The sequence below is a fragment of the Neofelis nebulosa genome, chromosome 2 (genome assembly GCF_028018385.1).
Source record: "Neofelis nebulosa isolate mNeoNeb1 chromosome 2, mNeoNeb1.pri, whole genome shotgun sequence".
Taxonomy (NCBI): domain Eukaryota; kingdom Metazoa; phylum Chordata; class Mammalia; order Carnivora; family Felidae; genus Neofelis; species Neofelis nebulosa.
Genome location: NC_080783.1, coordinates 75,642,443 through 75,662,523, shown reverse-complemented (window position 1 = coordinate 75,662,523; position 20,081 = coordinate 75,642,443). Strand labels below are relative to the sequence as shown.

Genomic DNA, 20,081 nt, shown 5'->3' with positions numbered 1-20,081 from the left:
ACAAGGCACTTCTCTCTTACTCATGACCCTTACAGTATGTTCTTAATGAGATAGTTTCGCATTGTTAATTTTAATGCTGGTCTTCTACAACATACAAACACATATGCGTGTGGGCACACACACACACACACACACACACACACACACACCACTTTGTCTAATATTAGCTGAAAAACTACTCGTGGTGTTTTGATTTTAACATTTTCCAGTTTTTGAGTATTCTTTTCTTCTTTGATTTCTACTTTGTCTCATGGTTGGTTTGGTTCATTTTCCATCATTATGAATTTGGGCCGCACCCTCATGCCATTTAATTTGTTCCACGTTTGCCAGTGAATACTAGCCTTATGAATATATTATAATGTTGAAAGCAGCTGAATATCTGTTAGGTTTTCTAGATGAAACCTCTATTTTCAAGGGGTTATAAACCTAGAGAAAAATGCCCTCTGGGCTGAAATTGACATGTTTGTATTTTGCACAGGACACAATTCTTGAACGTATAATTTATGTGATGAGGTAGATGAACATTGCATCTGTTAAACCAAAGCCTCAGTTTTTATTGCTTATTTTTTTGTTGTTAAATGTTTTCTAACAGAAACATTATCTAATATCCATTTGCCATGTATTCCTTGTTCGTTCTTTGTGTGTGTGGGTGGGTATGGGTATATGTGAACGATATAATTTTATACACTTTTATTTGAAGGACTTAACCACTTAATATGTCTCCAGATGGACCACAATGCAACACAAAACAAAACAAGAAAAGCCATTTGTGAAATTGTACTATGGTTTTAAAGGGTGTATGGAATCACAGAATAGTCCAGGGATGGATGTCTATTTATAAAATAAATAGCTGGACACAGATAATTGTACATGTTCAAAAAGTCTTGGAAATTTTGTGTCACAAAAGACAGCTTGGGCTCTATAGCTCAGTGGGTTTTTTTGTTGTTGTTTTTTTTTTTTTACCCCATTATGTGACCTTTGTATTTCATCTTACATATCTGAACTCTTAGCATGAAGAAATGTTTGTTGTTGTTGTTTTCTGTTCTTTTTGTTTGTATGTTTTCAGGGGACTTTGATATTTACACTTTATATTATAGGATATCCTCAAGCCTACCCCCACCTTTTTTCTTCTTCTCAGTGTTAGATTTCTGAATCAATTTAGCTGTCTGTCATGCTTCATGTATGAATGCAAAATGTATATGTGCAGAGGGGGCAACAGGGACAAACTCAAGAAAATGTCCTAGGAGCAACAATATTGGAAAAATGTTAAGGGTCTTAGACAAACATTAAAAGCTAGAGAATTCACAGTTTACAGTGCCTTCCAGCATCTAAGCACCACGGGGGGTGGGGGGGGGCACTTAACTACTTTTTGGTGCCCTTGTTGAGCCTACATGTTAAAGGACAACCTTAACTGTGAATTTGCTTTCTCTGCATCAGACCCTTAATGCTAATCCATTGTAGTTTAGTGGGTGATTATATTAAAGAGGTTTTGGGTCCAGGAGGAGTAAGAAGGCATTCTGCAAATGACATCCTTCCCATCCTGACACGGAAGTGTTTGTGCCCTTTGCCTCTTATTACCCATCCCTCCTGGCTAAACCCTCTCAAATACTTGGTCATTTTCTTTACCATGTGATGTATCAAACACTAACTAGTTTTACTTTTTAGCCTGTGCATATCTGAATCTCCTTGAGAGGAGTATAAGTGGATGTCACATCTGAATTTGTGGCATCCTGTTTTTCGTTGGTTTGATATTGTTATGATTTTTACAGATTCTTATTGATTCTACATAGAGAAACCAAGGGAAATTTATGTCACATGTGCAGAAGAAACATCATCTAATTAGAAGCAAGAGAAGAATTTCTTTAATCTAAAATTGGGTTTTAGGGCGCCTGGGTGGCTCAGTCAGTTAAGTGCCTGGCTCTTGATTTCTGCTCAGGTCATGCTCTCATGGTTCGTGAGATTGAGCCCCTGTGTTGAGAAGCCTTCTTGGGATTCTCTCTTTCCCTCCCTTGCACTTTCTGTCACTCTCTCAAAATAAATAAATAAACAAATAAAATAAAATAAAATAAAATAAAATATAATAAAATTGGATTTCATACCTTGTTTATAGGTTGCAAAATTATGAGTTCGGCAAGAATTATTGAAAAATATAAAAATTATTATTTAAAATAATTTCAAATTGGTATTTGAAAGTTGACTATAAAAAATCTTAAATCTTGAAGGGATAAAATAATTATATTCTAGTCATTTGAGATTATTTATATTTATATTTATATCCTTGTTCTGAAATAATACAGGTCCAGCTATGTCCTGTATTTGAGGTGAGGCAAAACAAGAATGTGCAACAAAGTATTGTTTTATGGTTTCACAACTGTATTCACTGACAGAGCAACTCCTGTTTTACCTAATGGTGTGATGAGCAAATTAAATATCAATGAGGAAGTAAGGCTGAAAGGAGCATATAAGTAAGGGCATTACATGTAGTAAGTGTGTGCTCAGAGAAAGGAAGGAATGCCCTACCCCTTGACCAAAAAGGAACATTATCATCCTGTCACCAAAGTATTTCAGAGAGGAAAAGGTACTGGAACATTTACTATTGCAAATGAGGTCTATACATTGTAATTTATAAGGTAAAACTTTCTTAACAAGAAAAAAAAAAATCTTCTTTATAACTGACCAGTATGAGAATGTAATAAGTTACCCAAATAATGTCAAAATGAAATTTGGGCTGCTTGAAATAACATTTTTTTTTCTTTTTTACTGAAAAATAATTTATTGCAGTGCAATTCACATAACATAAAATTAACCACTTTAAAGTGAGCAGAAATAATAATTTTTATAACTCCCAACTTGGGAGAATCTTGATTACGAAAAAGTGGCAAAAGTAATTAAATTGAACTTCTCAATGCTACAAGAAGTTAGGCTAACTAAACACTCTTATTAGTAATTCATTATACAGTTATTTCGGCACCAATGAAAAGTAAAATATAACAGTACGAAAATATAGTCAAACCAGTAAACATTGCCATTACCTTAGACCAGTGGCTGAGAAAGTCTTTAAAGTTCCTACAAGGCTAGATGTTAGGGCCTTGAGGTATTCCCTCTGACATACAAAATGTACAAAGATCAACATAGTTTTTCTTAATTATTCGTAGGAATAGTTCATCCTAAATAAATAGTGATGGCCATTGCATTTGATTAAGGCAAAATGTATTCCTCCACAAAAGTCATTACGGGTAATAAAATAAATTCCACATACTTTCAAATGTAGTAATTATAGCGGTTATTATGTGCTTGGCATAGGTATGATCCATTGCCATATTTTGTTGTTAAGTGCTGAAAAACAAACTCACCCATATGGAGGAATAAGTACCATCTTTTTCAGTGCAAAGTAAATGTCAAATTTCTCAGTGAAATTTATATGAAATGAAAGTTGGGATTGGAAGGGACAGATCAGGTTATATTTTCTTCATCTATTCTGTTAGAGAAAACACACAGTCAACTCACTGGTTTTATGACTGAGACATAATCCTGGTGGTTCTTACCTGTTTCTTGCCTTCTGCTACCAGAGAGCCATTGACTGATGCCGGCCATGGTCATTACCTCTAAGAAGGGGGTACCAGGTAGTATGGTGGCTGCTTCAACTCTCCTAAGTCAGCCAGAAGTATTTAAGGCATGACACTCTTGAGCAACTCGGCATGCCATGAGATAGGAATCAGCGCAGGAGGGGGTGCCGGTTTCTTCAGGAACTTATTTTGCCTTCCTCTGTCAACTTTACTTCAGTCTATCTGTTTCCAGAGTATGTTCTTTGCTGCCATTCTAGTTGGACTCCAGTTATCCAATCCAGTGCACAGAACATGAGATATAATTAAAAAATCATTAAATATTTAAAACCATTAAATACAGCCATTAAGCTTCCATAAGATGAGACTGGAGAACAAAATTATGGCTTTAAATTCTTTCTTGTGAGCATCAAGGCACTGACAGAGAGAGATGTCTGTTATTTCATACCCAATGATGCCCTTAAGTATTCCTTATGCACATATGAAAATCGCAACCTACAGGAAATTACATTAGCTTTCCTAATGTAAATAAAAGTTGGTTATATCCATGTTTCAAAGGGGGAATTAAAGCCCAGGTTTCACTAGAATATTCATTTTTATTCCAGCCTAAAACTCAACAGCATACAAATAGATGAATTCAGCTCGTGAGAGAGCAAAGCCAATTTAATCTCTGGCTCCCCTGAGGTAAATGTAGTTCACGGTCCTGCCCCCACCCCAACCTCGGCTATAATCCCTGGCTCCTGGAGGTAAAAATGCACTGAAGTGAGGAAAATTCTGCAGCAGGATATAATGATCCAAAATGACAGGGACAATAATGACAATGAATTTCATGTCTCCCAGTCATGAGCTGGAGATGCTTGACTAGGCTGACTTCTACAATTAAATTGTTACAGGTACAGCAGGAGATGCAGTTAGCTGTGCGCTTTGGGGAACGATGCCTCTGGCAAAAGGCATATTGTGGAATCCAGACTCTTTTGTTAGGAACAAACTATTACTCCTCTAGGCAGGCACCCTCAGTTGTATGCTTAAATAAAAGAAATCCTGGGTTAAAGACAAGTCTTTTAAGGTGTTGATTTTATCTACTTGGAAACCTTAAAAAAAAAAAAAATCAATTACCCAATAACACAAAGGTGATTTGTTTCTTCTTTTTTGGTCTTATGCTTTTGTTTTTGTTTTTCCTTTGAGTCCCTGAAACATAAGTCAAACCTAAAGATGGTGCCTTTAATTCTCATTTACCCTATTTGCAAATACAGCTGTTGAGCCGATTGGGTGTTACCAACTTTAATCTGACAGACACATTAATTTCTTCAGAGTAATAGAAATAGGTTGAATAAATAACCAAATAATGGGATTTACAAACAAAATAGAGTCCTGTTCTGTGAGTTTGGGCTATGTGCTCCTTAATATAATCCTTGTAGGGTTGCTCCGATGACCTCTAAAGTTGACGGTGTGAGCCTTCTGGGGCGCACAAGACCATCTACTGGGTGTAGAAGAACATATTAGAACGTCTGCTTGGATATTTTGTTATCAAATGCCTTATAAATGTCTGTTTTTACATATGGTCCAAATGTCTGTAATATGTAAATTCAAGTACTTCTATATATAAGTACACTATTGCAGGTATTTAATTTATCAATAAATTACTTACTGGGGCTATATGCTGATGTTTACTTTGGGGAATACTGGACTTAATTTTTCTTCTTTGAACCACTGGGTTAGTAATTTGTCATCATTTTAAGTCTTTGAAAACTGACTAATTTGAATGTTTTCAAGATAGATGTATCAGCTCGAGGAAAAATTCCCCCAGAAGAGGAAACATCACCAAATCCATTCCTTCATTTCTCAAGGTCCAATTTCTGTGAACTTTGATTGAGGGTTCTAAAAACTATTGACAAAAAGGGAGTATTCTCTTGGGAACCTCAACATTATCAAAATTTGGCATGATACATTAAAACTTATTTCTTGCTTTTATTTTTATTTCCATCTTAAAAAAAATATAATAAACTTATTTTAAAATGTAAAGTAGTTGTATTTGCCAATAATTCTCAAGGCTCCTAACCTCTTTTTAAGATCCTTATTATTGTACACACTGAGGTATAACATTATGTAAATATTGATGCATATAAAAGAATATAGTTAACACATATACGTATGTGTATATGTATACGTATATATGTATATATATATATATGTATACACATGTTTACATATATACATCTCTATCTATATATGTATATGTACACATCTATATGTATATACACATCTATATATACTAAGCTTTCACACCCTTATAGATGTGTAATATATATATATATATATGTATAGAGAGAGAGAGAGAGAGAGAGAGAGATGTATACACACACACACACACACACACACACACACACACACACACACCCGGGAATCCACAAGTGACCTTAAAACCAAGAATATTATCAATACATTGAGGCTATTTGTGACTACAAATTGTGAATACACCCCATTTCATCCTCTTGGCTCTTTCCTAGAAATTACTGCTATTATGAATTTTATTATTGGAAGTCTTTTTTTTTTTTTTTATTATCCTCTGTCATCTTTTTTTGTCTTACGTAAATGTATTTGAAAATAATCTATTGGTTAGTTTTGCTTTTAGCATAAGATGATGTATTATGTAAGTTGATATAAACACTTTGGAAAACAAACACTTCTAATAAAGTTAAGCATACACACACCTTGTGATTCAGTAATTCTGTTACTAAATGTGTGCCCCAGAGAGACTCTGACACATGTCCACAGGGAGATATGTACAGAAAAGTTCACTGAAGCACAGGGTACAATTTCAAAAGGGAAATAATTCAAATATCCATCAAGAGACCAATGAATAAATAGCCTGTGTATTCACATCATGGAGTAAAACAGCATTGGAAGTGAATGAACTCAGCTAAACTGAACAACGTGGATGAGTCTTAGAAAACTAATGTTGAAAAGGGCATGATAACTCGTCCCACAAATATAAGAATCGCAGTCATACTTGAAATCTGCTTTCCAAAGTGTCATAGTGTAGTTGAAACACTCAGCAATATGTAAGTACATGACTTAAGTTTACAAACTTTATTGAGCTTTGAGTCCCACCTTACAAATCTATGAATTTAGGCTTATAAGACCTCATTCACAGTGTGTTTTGAGATCTAAATGAATTAATAAATATAACATAACTTCATAAGTATAAAACATTATTTAAATATTGCTTTATTTGGGTCGATTTTATGGATATTCTACAATATCCATAGTCTATAATATCCATAAAATTCACCAAATTTCTACTTTTCATGTCATAAAGTGAAGCATCAGTTGTACCAATATCTCTTTTTATATATATAAATATATATATATAAATATATATATATATATATATTTATATATATATAAATTTGCAGATTCTTCCAGAAAAAAATTTGCAAAACATTCTTAGGAGAAAGGAAAATTTTATGCAAATAGATATGCACCAGGTGAGTATATAACCTTTGAAATTTAAGAGTTAAAAAGCACAACATTTTAAAAGAACTTACTCTACAATTATCCACCTCTTAGACATTGATCTAAAACATATTTCATATTTCTTCTTGTGCATATGTAGTTTACGCTTACAGGTTAAATAATTTTTATCCTGATTTTCTGTTGCCATCTTTTCCATTGTACTTCTCCTCTTGTTATCTGTGAGTTAGATAAACGAAACTGGCATCATTGCTCATATAGCAGGCATATTATTTTGCCCCTGAATTCTGTCTTTTTGCTATTCAGTGTATCTGGATACCAACCAATGCTAAATGAAGTTTGACATGTACCCCTAAGAAACAAAAGTTATAAATTGTGGCTTCAAAGGAAACCTTGAATAAATAGGGCACATTTGTGTCCACCCAGGCTAACATCTAACATATGCTTTAGCTTCCTGATGATGAGACAGAGCAAAATAGCCCCTAGGAAAGTTTGCAATTGTTTATTGCTCACTTGACCAGCATGTATTAAATACCAAGCTTTCGTCCCCTTATAATTAGTTTTTAAGAAAATCAAAAGCACACAAAAGTGGATTTAATCAGGTGTAGCATACTGAGACAGTAATCATCCCTTTTCTACTTTGTATATACAAGCTTGAAAACAGTGCTAAAATTTATAATAATAGGCTATGTATGCATATAACTTGTTTGAGCAGATAGTTCTGGTGGGTTCATGGTAAGCTATCTGCCCCACACTCTGTTGCCCAACTGACCCTTTGTCTTCTACATGGAAGTATTGTTGACACACAACGTTACATTTGTTTCAAGTGTATCTTAGTTGGCTTTTTTTTTTTTTAGAAAAGATGTAAGATCAATGGCAAAAGCTAATGTATCAAAAATCTCCATGCCCTCTTCCTCCCTGTTTACTCGTTCATCCAAAATATATATATATATATATATATATTATATATGTAATATATATAATATATATGTTATATAAGTTATATAACTTATAATTTATATATAATTTTTCTACGATTTTCCAGACATTATATCTGGCATTAGGGCCAAATGCATTAAAGACAAAAGAGTTCTGAGATTTCAGGTTTTGAGAGAGTTCACTGCATATATGCCAGATATTGTGCCCAACACATGGTTTCCACGGCCAACAGTGTTTTACATTTGTGTAGCAGAGTATGGTTTTCAGAACATTTTTTTTTTCTCATAAATGATCTTGGTTGACCCAGCTCAGTTATGTATGCTAGAATGGGATATTATGGTTCCTATTTTGTGGGGGAAAGGGAATCATTGATAAATATCTGGATCAGTATTTTAAATATGTGAGGATGTGAAAGTTTGTTTTGTTTTGTGTATTTGTTTGGAAGAAACAGAAAAGAAAAAGAACTTTCCAAAATGAAGATTGATAACATTATGGCTTCTTTTAGCTACCATTAGGTGTTAAGTATGTCACACACTTTAACAAAAAATACAGCCCAGTAGTTCAACAAAGCATACACAGTTTTATTAAGAGAAAGTTCTAACATAATGTAGAAGTAATAAGCATGATAAAATGGACTTCCAGTTTGGACCTTTACAAACTCATGGCTAAACTTCATCTGTACTCTTATATACTCTCCCCTGCCCTCCAGAGAACAAATATTTTTCATCCATGAATATTTTAGTCCGTATCCTTTTGTAAAAAAAAAAAAAAATATTGAAGTATAATTGATATACAGTGTTGTATTAGTTTCAGGTGTACAACATATTGATTCAACAATTCTGTACGTTATTCAGTGCTCACCACTGGTAACTGTAGTCACCATCTGTCACATGCAACATGATTATAACATTATTGACTATGTTACTGTAAGTACAGCATTTCATCTCCAGGACTTGTTTCATAACCCCAAGCGTGCACCTCTTAAATCCGTTGTTAAAGACTTAAAAAAAAATACAACCACATCTAAAATGTTTTAAAATTAATTTCTTAATATCTGCTATCCGTTCATGTTCCCCATAGTCTTATAACTTTAATCGGCTCCTGATTTAAAAATCAACCCATAAAACAAAATCCTAGTTAAGGTTCACGTACGCCAATAAAGAAAGTCCTCTTATAACTAATAGGTTTCCCCTCCATTCCTTTGTTTTCTCCTTCATTTAATGGTACTTCTGTATTTTCTGTACAGGTAGCAGTTAGGCTTGTTCCAATCATCTGTTGCTGCATAAGAAACAACACCCAAACTTAGTGGCTTAAAATGTTAATGGACCCTCTCACAGTTGTGAGGATGGGGAACTCAGCTGGGTGTTTCCCACTTGGGATCCCTCATATAGTTGCAATGAGATGGTCGTTGAGGCAGGAGCACTAAGAGCTTTCTTACTTACACGTCTGGCTCCTGGGCTGAGAAGACTGGTCAGCTGAGAGCTGGCCCAGCATCTCTCTCTCACCGTGGCTTTTCCATGTGGCTAGCTTGGACTTTCTCATGGGGTAGTGACACTTCTTCCGTGGTGACTGGCTTACCGCAATGAGCATACCAAGGGACCAACGCATAAATGCAAGACTCTTCAGACCTAGCCTTGGAAATCACACAGTGTCGCTTCCACCACACTCTGCTATTAAAGTGAATCACAGGGACAGCCCAGGTTTAAGGGATAGGACATTACAAAAGTAATAGCAGCATAATTTATTGGGGAGAAGAGAGCCATCTTTGATGACTAGCTACAAAGAAGCTGGATCAAATTGTTTTGTCAAAAATACTTTTTAAGCAGTGGTATGAATTTCCATGACACGTCTTCCTGCTGCTTCTTTTGTTGTTGTTGTTGTTGTTGTTGTTGTTTAATTCGGTCATTATCATCATTGCCTAGGTCAGTACCAGTATCTTATTAGAGGTTCAGGGTACTTTTCCAGCTGCCTTTCCAACTTCATTTATTATTATTATTATTATTATTATTATTCATTTATTATTATTATTTATTATTATTATTATTATTATTACTTATAATTTCCCTGCCTTACCTCTTTGCCTACCTTGAGGCACATTTTGTATAAAACGTCTGTGTTTAATGTGTGTCAATTGATTAGTGATGCCCAGATTCCCTATCTCTGGCCTATGGGCACCTTCTCAAGTTGGCTTCTAAGCTGTTTTAACATGCTGTCAGTGGTCTATGATGACTTCTCTGCCATCTGCTATGACAAGAGATTTCAGACTCATCCTGAAGCTTTTCTGCCCTAGACCCCAGGAAGCATAAAGTTTTGAAAAGATGAATTTAAAATGCTTCTCGGACCCACATTTCATGGAATTAAATTTTATACCCATGTTAGCTCTTAGAACAAAATACATCCGTCAGTATGGCCTCAGCCATCAGTAAGCCATATTTTCAAGTTGTTTTTCTTTTGTGAAAGAAAAGTGAAATCTTATTTCCTTTCCTTGGACAGCACAAAACAATGGCACATCCATTAGTTTCATCTGCATGGAGAGCTTAAAATTAGGCTGTCTCAAATGCTATCATTATCATTATGTAAAATATGCTCTATTTGTTTAAATTCGCTAAAACCTAGTTCATATCATCTGCTTGTGTTGAATGCCAATCTGTTTGGTCAGGCTAAATGTTCATGTTAATTATAGTCTTTTAAGTAGATGGGACTGTTTGATCCTAAACATGAAATTATATATTTCTCAGTAAAATTTTACTGTTATATTCTTTATATTGATGGGACACTTTAAAATGCTTGGGCACGGAACTAATTACTTGTAGCTTACAGTTAAGATGTAAAAGCTAGGAGGGTTTTCTGCTTTTGCTTTAGAGACATTAGTAAAACATATGCCAAGAAATGTATAGTTCAGTGTGCTATATATTGAAGCTTACAGTAACTGTCCAGTGCAGTTGTCTCGAATAATTTTTCAGAAATACAATCCAATAGATCACATCTGGAAAGAAGCGGGGGGGAAGAAATAATCGTCATTGGCACTTGGGGAAATAAATAGGAAATAAAAAGCTGTAATGATTGGTCTTCAGGAACTGATTTTCCTGCTATTTGATTGCATGACAGTGTAATGTCTCACATGGCTGTTGGCAGAGCCCCTAGATGCCCACTGATCTACCCACTTACCGTGTTTTGTAGCATTCTTTCAAGGGGATCCAAACTCTTTGCCAACATAAATGTTTAGAAAAAGAAAGAGAAAGAAACAGCAGTCAAGTCCATTTTGGAGCTGTTCTGCACCCAACACACACAGCTTTCTTAGTGTAGTGGAAAGCCAAGCTTATGTCCAGCTTACAAGAAATAGCAGTAATAAAAACGTCTCTGCAATAAAAAAGTCCCACAGTTTAGTTTCAACTGCCAATTCTATAGCCAAGCCCTGGTGACATAATATAGAAAAACTGAAAAAAAAAAAAAAAAGTCAATGGTACATAGTTTTTATAAATAAAACTAACACCTTAGTAGATTATATTCTCTGGAACCAAATAGAACACTATATTAGAATGTGAATTTCAAATGGGTTTCATTATTACTATTAATACTTACTCATATCACACTCTATATTAGTAAAGCACCCCTTAGATCATTATATCCGCCCACAGAAAACATGAACCACACAACACCTACTTTTCTTTTTATACTTAGCTCTGCACATTAAACACACACACACACACACACACACACACACACACACAACTAACTTCCCATGCAGCCTCTGTAACTACTGTTCCTTTACTATCCAAAACCAAAGAGGTATCCTTGCATTCATTGGAAAAGTAGTATATGCAATTTCCTATCCATTCAGAAGAATAAGGCTTTGGGAAAAAAATGATGAAAACACATTAAGCAGGTGAACAACTATCAGATTAAGAACAAAATCGAATAACTTGTACTTTATGTATTTTGTTTTTTGTACTTTATGTCAGAGATGATTAATATATAACTCTCAATTCACTTGGGATAGGTAATCACAAAGCCTCTCAGTAAACCAAAAACTTCATCATATTTTTCAGGAGTTTTAAATCCTTCTACATTTTAACCTGAGAAATACAATAATGAACACACTTGGTGATTCATGCAGGGTTACTTTCCTTCAGAAAAGACAAAGTTTGAAAGATACCTGAGAAGAGGCTTCAGAAAGTTCTCTTGATAATATTCTGTATACAAAACCCTGTGAGCTACCTCAAATCTGTTTTGGTAAAAGAAGAGGTGCAAATACATTATTGTTGAAAAAAGTAATCTGAATAACTCAGGAGAAATTCACTATTTCTACCCCCTTAAAGGAATAAAATAAACCCAAATTCTCTTTTTCAACAGCAGCCTCTGCAAACAGTATGGTAAAAAGTAAGTAATAGTACTTAATAGTTATTAGAAATACATAAAGCAAGATTAATGTATATTTTTATGTTTACCCTCTATCTTCAACTTGCATGTTTCTTTTTTCTTTTTTTATTTTTTTTTATTTTTTTTATTTTTTAATATATGAAATTTACTGTCAAATTGGTTTCCACACAACACCCAGTGCTCATCCCAAAAGGTGCCCTCCTCAATATCATGTTTCTTTTTTCAATCACATCTTTTGGTAAGACTAGTGTCTTCATGATCCTTAACCATGAATAAAGAGAGAAAAACATTTCTCCACTGAGTCATGTCTGGTTTCTTTTCAGTAGCAAAAGACCCTATTTAAAAGAAGCTCCGTGTAAAAATTATCAATAAACATACTGAAATATATACTTTAGAATGATATTTAAAACACATAAATATCTAAATGATATTAAATACCTCACTCATTAGGCTTTGATTCTTTTAATTTGCTACATTTGTTGCTTAATGTAACCTTGGTCCTTCTCCTTACCCCTCCCCAAATGTGAATAGAATTGATTCACCCCCCAAATTTTAATTTAGAAAACACTTACCTACATTCCTCCCCTTTGTGTTATTAAGTGTCTTTTGTTCAGCAAGCCTGTGGCTGTATCCAGGTGCTATTGGGGGCTCTCTGTGTGCTGGGTGGGTCTATGCTTGACCCCCCCCCCTCTAGTGCTCCCCAAGCAGCAGATTTTGAGTGGGTACTTTTCCCTCATTATTTGTACTTTTCGAGCTACAAGTTTCAGACTATTTCCCTCTCTTTAAAAAAACAAAAACAAAAAACTTTTCATGTTTTATTTTTGAGAGAGAGACAGAGTGCAAGAGAGGGAGGGGCAGAGAGAGAGGGAGACACAGAATCTGAAGCAGGCTCCAGACTCTGAGCTGTCATTACAGAGCCCGACGCGGGACTCGAACCCATGAAGAGTGAGGTCATGACCTGAGCCGAAGTTGGACACTTAACTGACTGAGCCCCCTAGGCACCCCAGACTATTTCCCCCTCTTAATTCACTTTGAATTTTGGCATTTTAACTATTTTTCACAGATACTGAACTGGAAATTTTAGAAACAGCGGAAAAACCAGATCCTATCAGCTCTTTTATTGAAATTATTCTGCTGGCTGCAGATATTAGAGAGCAATGCTGCCCAGAAACCAGAGGAAACCAAGTCAGAGAAATTCCAAGCATAACCATCCAAGTGATTGGAACTTAGAAGGCTATTGAGCGGTAGAGAGCTTGCAGGAAGAAAATCTTCCCTAATTTCCACCTCTACCACCTGCATTTGATATAGAAATGTGTTTTGTATCGAATTGGACAGAGTCACACATTAAAACAAGTCGCCATCAAGGTTTTCCGGACTCACACTAAGGGACGGCTCTAGCACTTGGGAAGGGAGGTGTCCGTGTATGATGGCAGGGCTCTAATAGCACGTGGGACCTGAAGTTGTCCCCAGACCTTCAGATCGCTCCTGTCTCCACAAGAAGGGAAGTCTCTGCTTGCGTCCTTCAGCCACCGAGCAAGGAGTGCTTCCTTCCTGGTCAGTAGGTTTGTGACCGCTCCATGGGTTTGTGATTGCTTTCAGTTTTCTTTGTGTCCAGATCGAACCAGGAGTCCTCTAGAAAATTCCGTACTATCGCAGCACCAAGGAGCACTTGGATTGATTGCGGCGGTCTCTGTAGGTATGGTTGGTTAATCTACTAAAGGGAAATAAGAGCTGAGCAGTCTGATTTTCCTCCATCAGCTCCTGAGCTATGATATCTTGTGAGGGAATGTTGGAGAATGGTGTGAGAGCAGCAGTTGAATTTGAGTCTCCCGCTCCCAGATTGCTGGCCTTCTTGCCCAGCCTACATCTCACCACTCAGGCTTTCAACCCGTTGCAGAATCTGATTCTGTCAGGAGGGCCTCAGGTCTAGATCTTTACCTGGTGTGGATAACTCTGCTCTCGAGAAGTTAGTGACAAGTCCCAGGATGTGAAAAAATGGTTTCCATGTAAATACTGCTGAACTTCCTGATGATTCTTGGGAAGAGGCTGACTGAATGTTAACATGTTACTTCTGAGCTGAAGTGCGCCTACTGTAGATCTAGGCTTGCATCATATTACTGCCATGTCTGTGTAGACTCCAAAAATCAGTGTCAGTACTTTCCAAGGTTTTCTTTTCTTTACTTCTGTACTCTCTTCTTCCTTAAGTTTGGCCTTAACATTTTGGTCTTGGGATGTTTTCAATGACTGTAAGGGAAGCAATACCTTGCATGGCAAGTTGAAATAATGTGATTCGTTATTAAGACTCGTATCTTTCTAGACAGGATAGTATTCTTCATTGCATTCTTTATATGACTAGCAATTTTATTTATTTATTTATCTATCTATTCAGCATATCATATATTAGTACCATGTCTATGGGTAATATGATAGGTACTAGAGATACAAGAATTACAGGAAATGCTTCGTTTCCTCAAAAAGCTCTTTGACTGTTAGAGGATACAGACAAGCCAATGGTGATTTCTAGTACTGCGTGAAAAGTTCTGCGAGAGGCATATACCTAAGGTGGGTGTGTAGGGGGGGATCTAGAAAAGCTTCCTTAAGTAATAATTTGCTGAACTTTAAGAATGAGTAGTATAGCCAGGTAAAGTCGGTGGGGGAGGCTGTATAAGGGAACATTGTGGCCAAAGGCATGAAGGAATGTGGAATGCAGGAAGCAGTTGAATAGAGGGTGAGCTTCTGTAGGGTGAGTAGAGGTGTGGAGGCACAAAAAGGGCCTGGATCGTGGAGGACTGGGTATGCCATGCTAAGGAGTTTATTTTGAATTCGGCCGGCAGTGGGCATGCAGTGAATGAAAGCAACATTTGATGCAGGGAACTCAGGATCTAGGGATGTATCGGAGTGATTTATGGGAAAGTCTTGGGTATGATTTTATGCTGATGTGAAGGAAAGGACCCCAGGCTGAGAGGGTAGAGACACAGGAAAAAAAAAGTATAATACATTGAACAATATCCATCTTTTTGCTCACACTTCCTGGATAACTGCAGTATCCACTGACTAGATTTTCTTATTTATTTATTTATTTATTTATTTATTTATTTATTTATTTTTGATAGCTGTTTTTATGGCTTGGCTTTTTTATTTATAGGTCTGCCCTTTTTGGTCTTTTGTTAAATCTTCCTCAATTTGAAAGTGAAATAGTAAACTAATGTCAAATGTTTTCCAAATTCTGTTTTAAGAATAATCCAGGTCTTTTAAAACTTCAGTAATGTGGGCTGTAAAAAAAAAAAAAAAAAAAAAAAAAAATCTGTAACTGCCCAACTGGTTTATGTCAACATTTTGGAAAGAATATCAGTCTTTAAAATGGCGTTAGAGATACAAACCCCCAGGGGAGTGAAGAATGCCTGGTGCATGCTAATTTTGTACTTATCCAGGTGGAAGAGAGAGAGGAATAGCCAAAGCTATAGATAGAACACAGGGATGTCAATTGCAACCTGGTGTCAGTTTGGGCTTGGCTCTCTTCACGAATCGCATATCAAAATGTTAGTGGTTTACTTATTTATTTCGAACCTGAGTCATATTAAGATCTTATTTGACAAATCTCATTTTGATTTATAGTCTGCGCTTTTGGCATGTGCTTTAATGGCATTAGCCAACTCTAGACACATACTGAATTCATTATGTACCTTATGTATGTAAGTAGTAATACTTCCTTTTAATGAACATACGGTCACATCAAAGTGCTGTGGAGTGGTTTTACAAAAGCGTCTTTGTGCAGCATTCCTCAGAAGTTCGAGACGTGTGTTAAGTGGAAGACTAATATGCTGTATTTCAAGTTATATTTTAATGGAGTAATATATTATGATTTTGCCCTCTCCTTCAGGGGAACAGACTGTTAGAGTCCGTTTGGGTCTTTGATTCTTAGGCTTAAGTGTTTAATTAGAATTCAGCATTTTTGATGTATAAATTTTTGCAAACAGATGAATTAAAAACTCATCAAATAAAATCAACTTTGAATATGTATCTTGAACTAGGATATTGATAAAGGTAGATGAGTGACTCTTTTTCTTATTTGCTGTGAGTAGTAAGAGATTCACAGAACCTGCTTTTATAGCTAGCTGTGTATGTGGCAGCTACACCTTGGCCATGTCTGCTGAAACGTTTCTTGTCCTTGCAGTATGGACTGCCTTCAATGACTTTGAAGGGCACAGCTTTCACAAGGCAAGCTGGTAGGAGAATTGAACCAGGAACAATTTGGCCTGACTATGAGCAGTCTTCCAAAAGGGAGTGACTGTCTGCTGTCTTAGTACTCCTCATCTCAGTCCTTATCAGTGGAGGAGGCGGACTGAGCAGGGAAGCAGTCTTCTCAGTGAAGTGATGACCTGTGGAGTCAGGTGCATAACAGCATCTTGGGGACTCTTTAGGAGAAAGCACAGCATGTGTGTGTTTGTGTGTTTGTTGGGGGGGGGGGTGATCTATGGCAGACACTAGGCATCCTCCTGAAATGGAGAGACAGAGGCCAGTTCTTGAGGGAAGAGCTAGGCAGAACATCAGAGCTCTGGCCACGTAAGTTTGTGATGAGAGCAGAGTTCTAGTCCAGGTAGGAACCTAGGGGTGCAAAGCAGATATTGTGCAGACTTCTTATGCTTGCTATGCCTGGCAGGGGACACTATAGCCTGGTAAGCACCAGGGATTCCTTGTCTAGGGGTTCCCTGAAGGTCGGTAACAGTTTGCAGGCAGATTCTAATGCTGGAGGGATGAGACTCCTATATTGCCAAGTATGATCAAGACTGACTCAGGATTGACTCAGAGGCTGCTTAAGTCTGAGCCAGGATCTGTCTTTGACAATAGCCACTGACTAGCATTTCCAGGAAGACTTTGAGAATTGCTGGGAATATGGGCAAGAAACCCAACTCCCTGAAGTATGGTATTTGACTATTTTTTCATTATAAAATAAAAGGGAAAACATTAGTAATAGTCTTGATATATCCCAGCCTGTATTTAAAAGTTGTAAGTAAAGCTAAAAATATATTTTTTCAATGTGACGTGCCATTGTATGATATCTAAATTTATCATTACTATTTTTATATTATATGAGATGACTAGAAGTGTGAGGGCGTGGGTAGTTTTTGTTGGTTGGTTTTATTGGGGTTTTTTGTTTGTTTGTTTTTTCCACTTGAACCTTGCTGTTTCTTACCATTCTGTAGCATTTCAGAGACAAGGAGAAGATTTTTTGACATTCGTTGAGGTCTTTTATGGTGAAACAACTGTTTTAATGGTACTATTTAATATTAAATTATGTAATAGTTTGTCAAAAGTGAGCCTGTAACCTATTTTTGAATCATTCATTTTTTAATTTTCTTACATATTTATTGAGTGCAGATTTGAATAAAACTCTCTAGAATATTAGAAATGTCTTCTCAAGTACAGGGAGGCATTGATTAGCTCTGTAGTCATTTTTTTCCCCCTTGAAGGGGACTTTCTGAACAACTTGGTGTGAAAATGTGGACAACACATGACAGGGTAAAGGAAACTTCACCTGAACCAAATGAACCATACATTTGTTATTGGGAGACTAGCTCAGCATAATGGTGGTGCTGGCAGCAAAAATAAACCAACTTCCCTCACTCCCTTCCTTCTATCCTTTCTTTCTCTTTCTCTTTTAAAAATTTACATTTTTTCCAGCTTTATTGAGGTATAAGTAAGAAAATTATAAGGTATTTAAAGTGTACAATGTGATGATTTGATATATGTATACATTGTGAAAGGATACTCATTGAGTTACAAAATTTTTACTTTTTATTCTCAAAATGTGCAAAGGTATACAAAAGGAGAAGAGAATTTTGGACTTAAACGTACTTTCTCCACCTAGAACAATTGTCAACTCATGGGTAATCTTAACCTATTTTTTTTCCTTTCCCCTTCTCTCTCTCTCTCTTTCTCCCTCTCTCTCTCTCTCTCTCGTATTTTTTCCCTCTAGAGCAGAGGTCAAATCCCTGCCTGCCTCTTATTTTGTGGGCTGAGAATGATTTTTACATTTATAATGGTTAAATTATGTGGCACAAAATTGTATAAAATTTACATTTTAGCATGTTCATTTGTTTAGGTAATGTCCACAACAGAGTTGAGTACATCAATAGAGATCATACAGCCTTTACATAAAAAGTGCACCATCCCCAACTTAGAACATTTTAAAGTATAGTTAACTTGTAAGGGCATTCTTCTTTTTTTTTGAACTTTTATTTAAAAAAAATAAAAAGCCGTTATTACAGCCAACCTGATCAAAGACAATTTTCAGTATCCTCCAGTATATCCATGTTCAAGTTTTATATGAGATGTAGTTTGGCCAGCTAGAAGTTGAAGTATCATTAAAGGACAGAATAACGAAATAAAATGTGTGTGTGTGTGTGTGTGTGTGTGTGTGTGTGTGTGTGTAAAGGGATTTTTTTTTAAACTCAGAAATGTGCATTTTCTTTTTTTTTTTTTTAACTTTTTTAATGCTTATTTATTCTAAAGAAAGAGAGAGAGAGAGAGAGACCGAGTGTGAGTGGAGGAGGGACAGAGAGAGAGGGAGACACAGAATCTGAAGCAGGTTCCAGGCTCTGAGCTGTCAGCACAGAGCCCGACGCCAGGCTTTAAACTCACGAACTGTGAGATCGTGACCTGAGCTGCAGTCGGACGCTTAACCCACTGAGCCATCCAGGCGCCCCTGAAATGTGCATTTTCAAATGAGATAATAGAATGCAATTATCTAAGTTATTTTTCTTTTTTTTTTTTTTTAATTTTTTTTGTTTAATGTTTATTTATTTTTTGAGACAGAGAGAGAAAGAGCATGAACAGGGGAGGGTCAGAGAGAGAGGGAGACACAGAATCTGAAACAGGCTCCGGGCTCCGAGCTGTCAGCACAGAGCCCGATGCAGGGCTCGAACCTACGGACCGCGAGATCATGACCTGGGCCAAAGTCAGACGCTCGACCGACTGAGCCACTCAGGCGCCCCAGTCTAAGTTCTTTTTCTAGCCTTTTTAAAAGTATGGGTAGTCATACTGAGTCATTGGCAATTTACAACTCAAGCTATTTTCTCAAAGTAGAATATCTTTTTTCTTACTATGGCTAGTTTATTTTTTCTCCTCCGTGTTTAACTTTACAGAAGAACAAATCTGTTGGCTTTAAAAATATGGCTAGAGCATCTGGCATAGTATTTGATGATTGTGTTTGCAATATTGACATCATTTCATTGATAACTGCATTGTGCATAAACTTTGTCTTTTCATCTATGTATTCTACTAGCTGTTAGGAGGTAGTTAAGTGGCAGCAAAGCAAGGGCTATGTCAAGCTCATTCTCACAGCCTTTACACCTCAGTCTTCTGCCTCAGCATATGATCGTGATTGTAAAGGTTGAGAGTATCTATTATTTTCATTTCTCTCAGGGTGGTCAGGCTCTGCTAAGTTGATGATTACTAGCCAAACTCACAGGCCATTGAATTATAAATGGATTATTTTAGACAACAGATAGGTTAACACCTTCCAACATACCAAGTACCAATTGTCCTTGTTGCAGGTAAATTGGTGGTGGTGATAGTTGGGGTGGATAGAACTAAGTCCCTGCTCTTCATTTATTGATTCTTATGGGAAACCAAATACCCCTTGTAGATCAGATGAGTCATAATTACTGTTGGAAAAAAAAAAAAATCCAGTAGGGCAAACTTACTTGAATAACCAAACTAAGA

At 36.3% G+C, this 20,081-nt stretch overlaps 1 protein-coding gene across 5 annotated transcripts in view; it reads left to right on the top strand.

The window, feature by feature from the left end:
- Positions 1-20,081, top strand: part of GPD2 (glycerol-3-phosphate dehydrogenase 2) — a 220,100-nt gene that overhangs the window by 152,613 nt on the left and 47,406 nt on the right. The window lies entirely within an intron of this gene.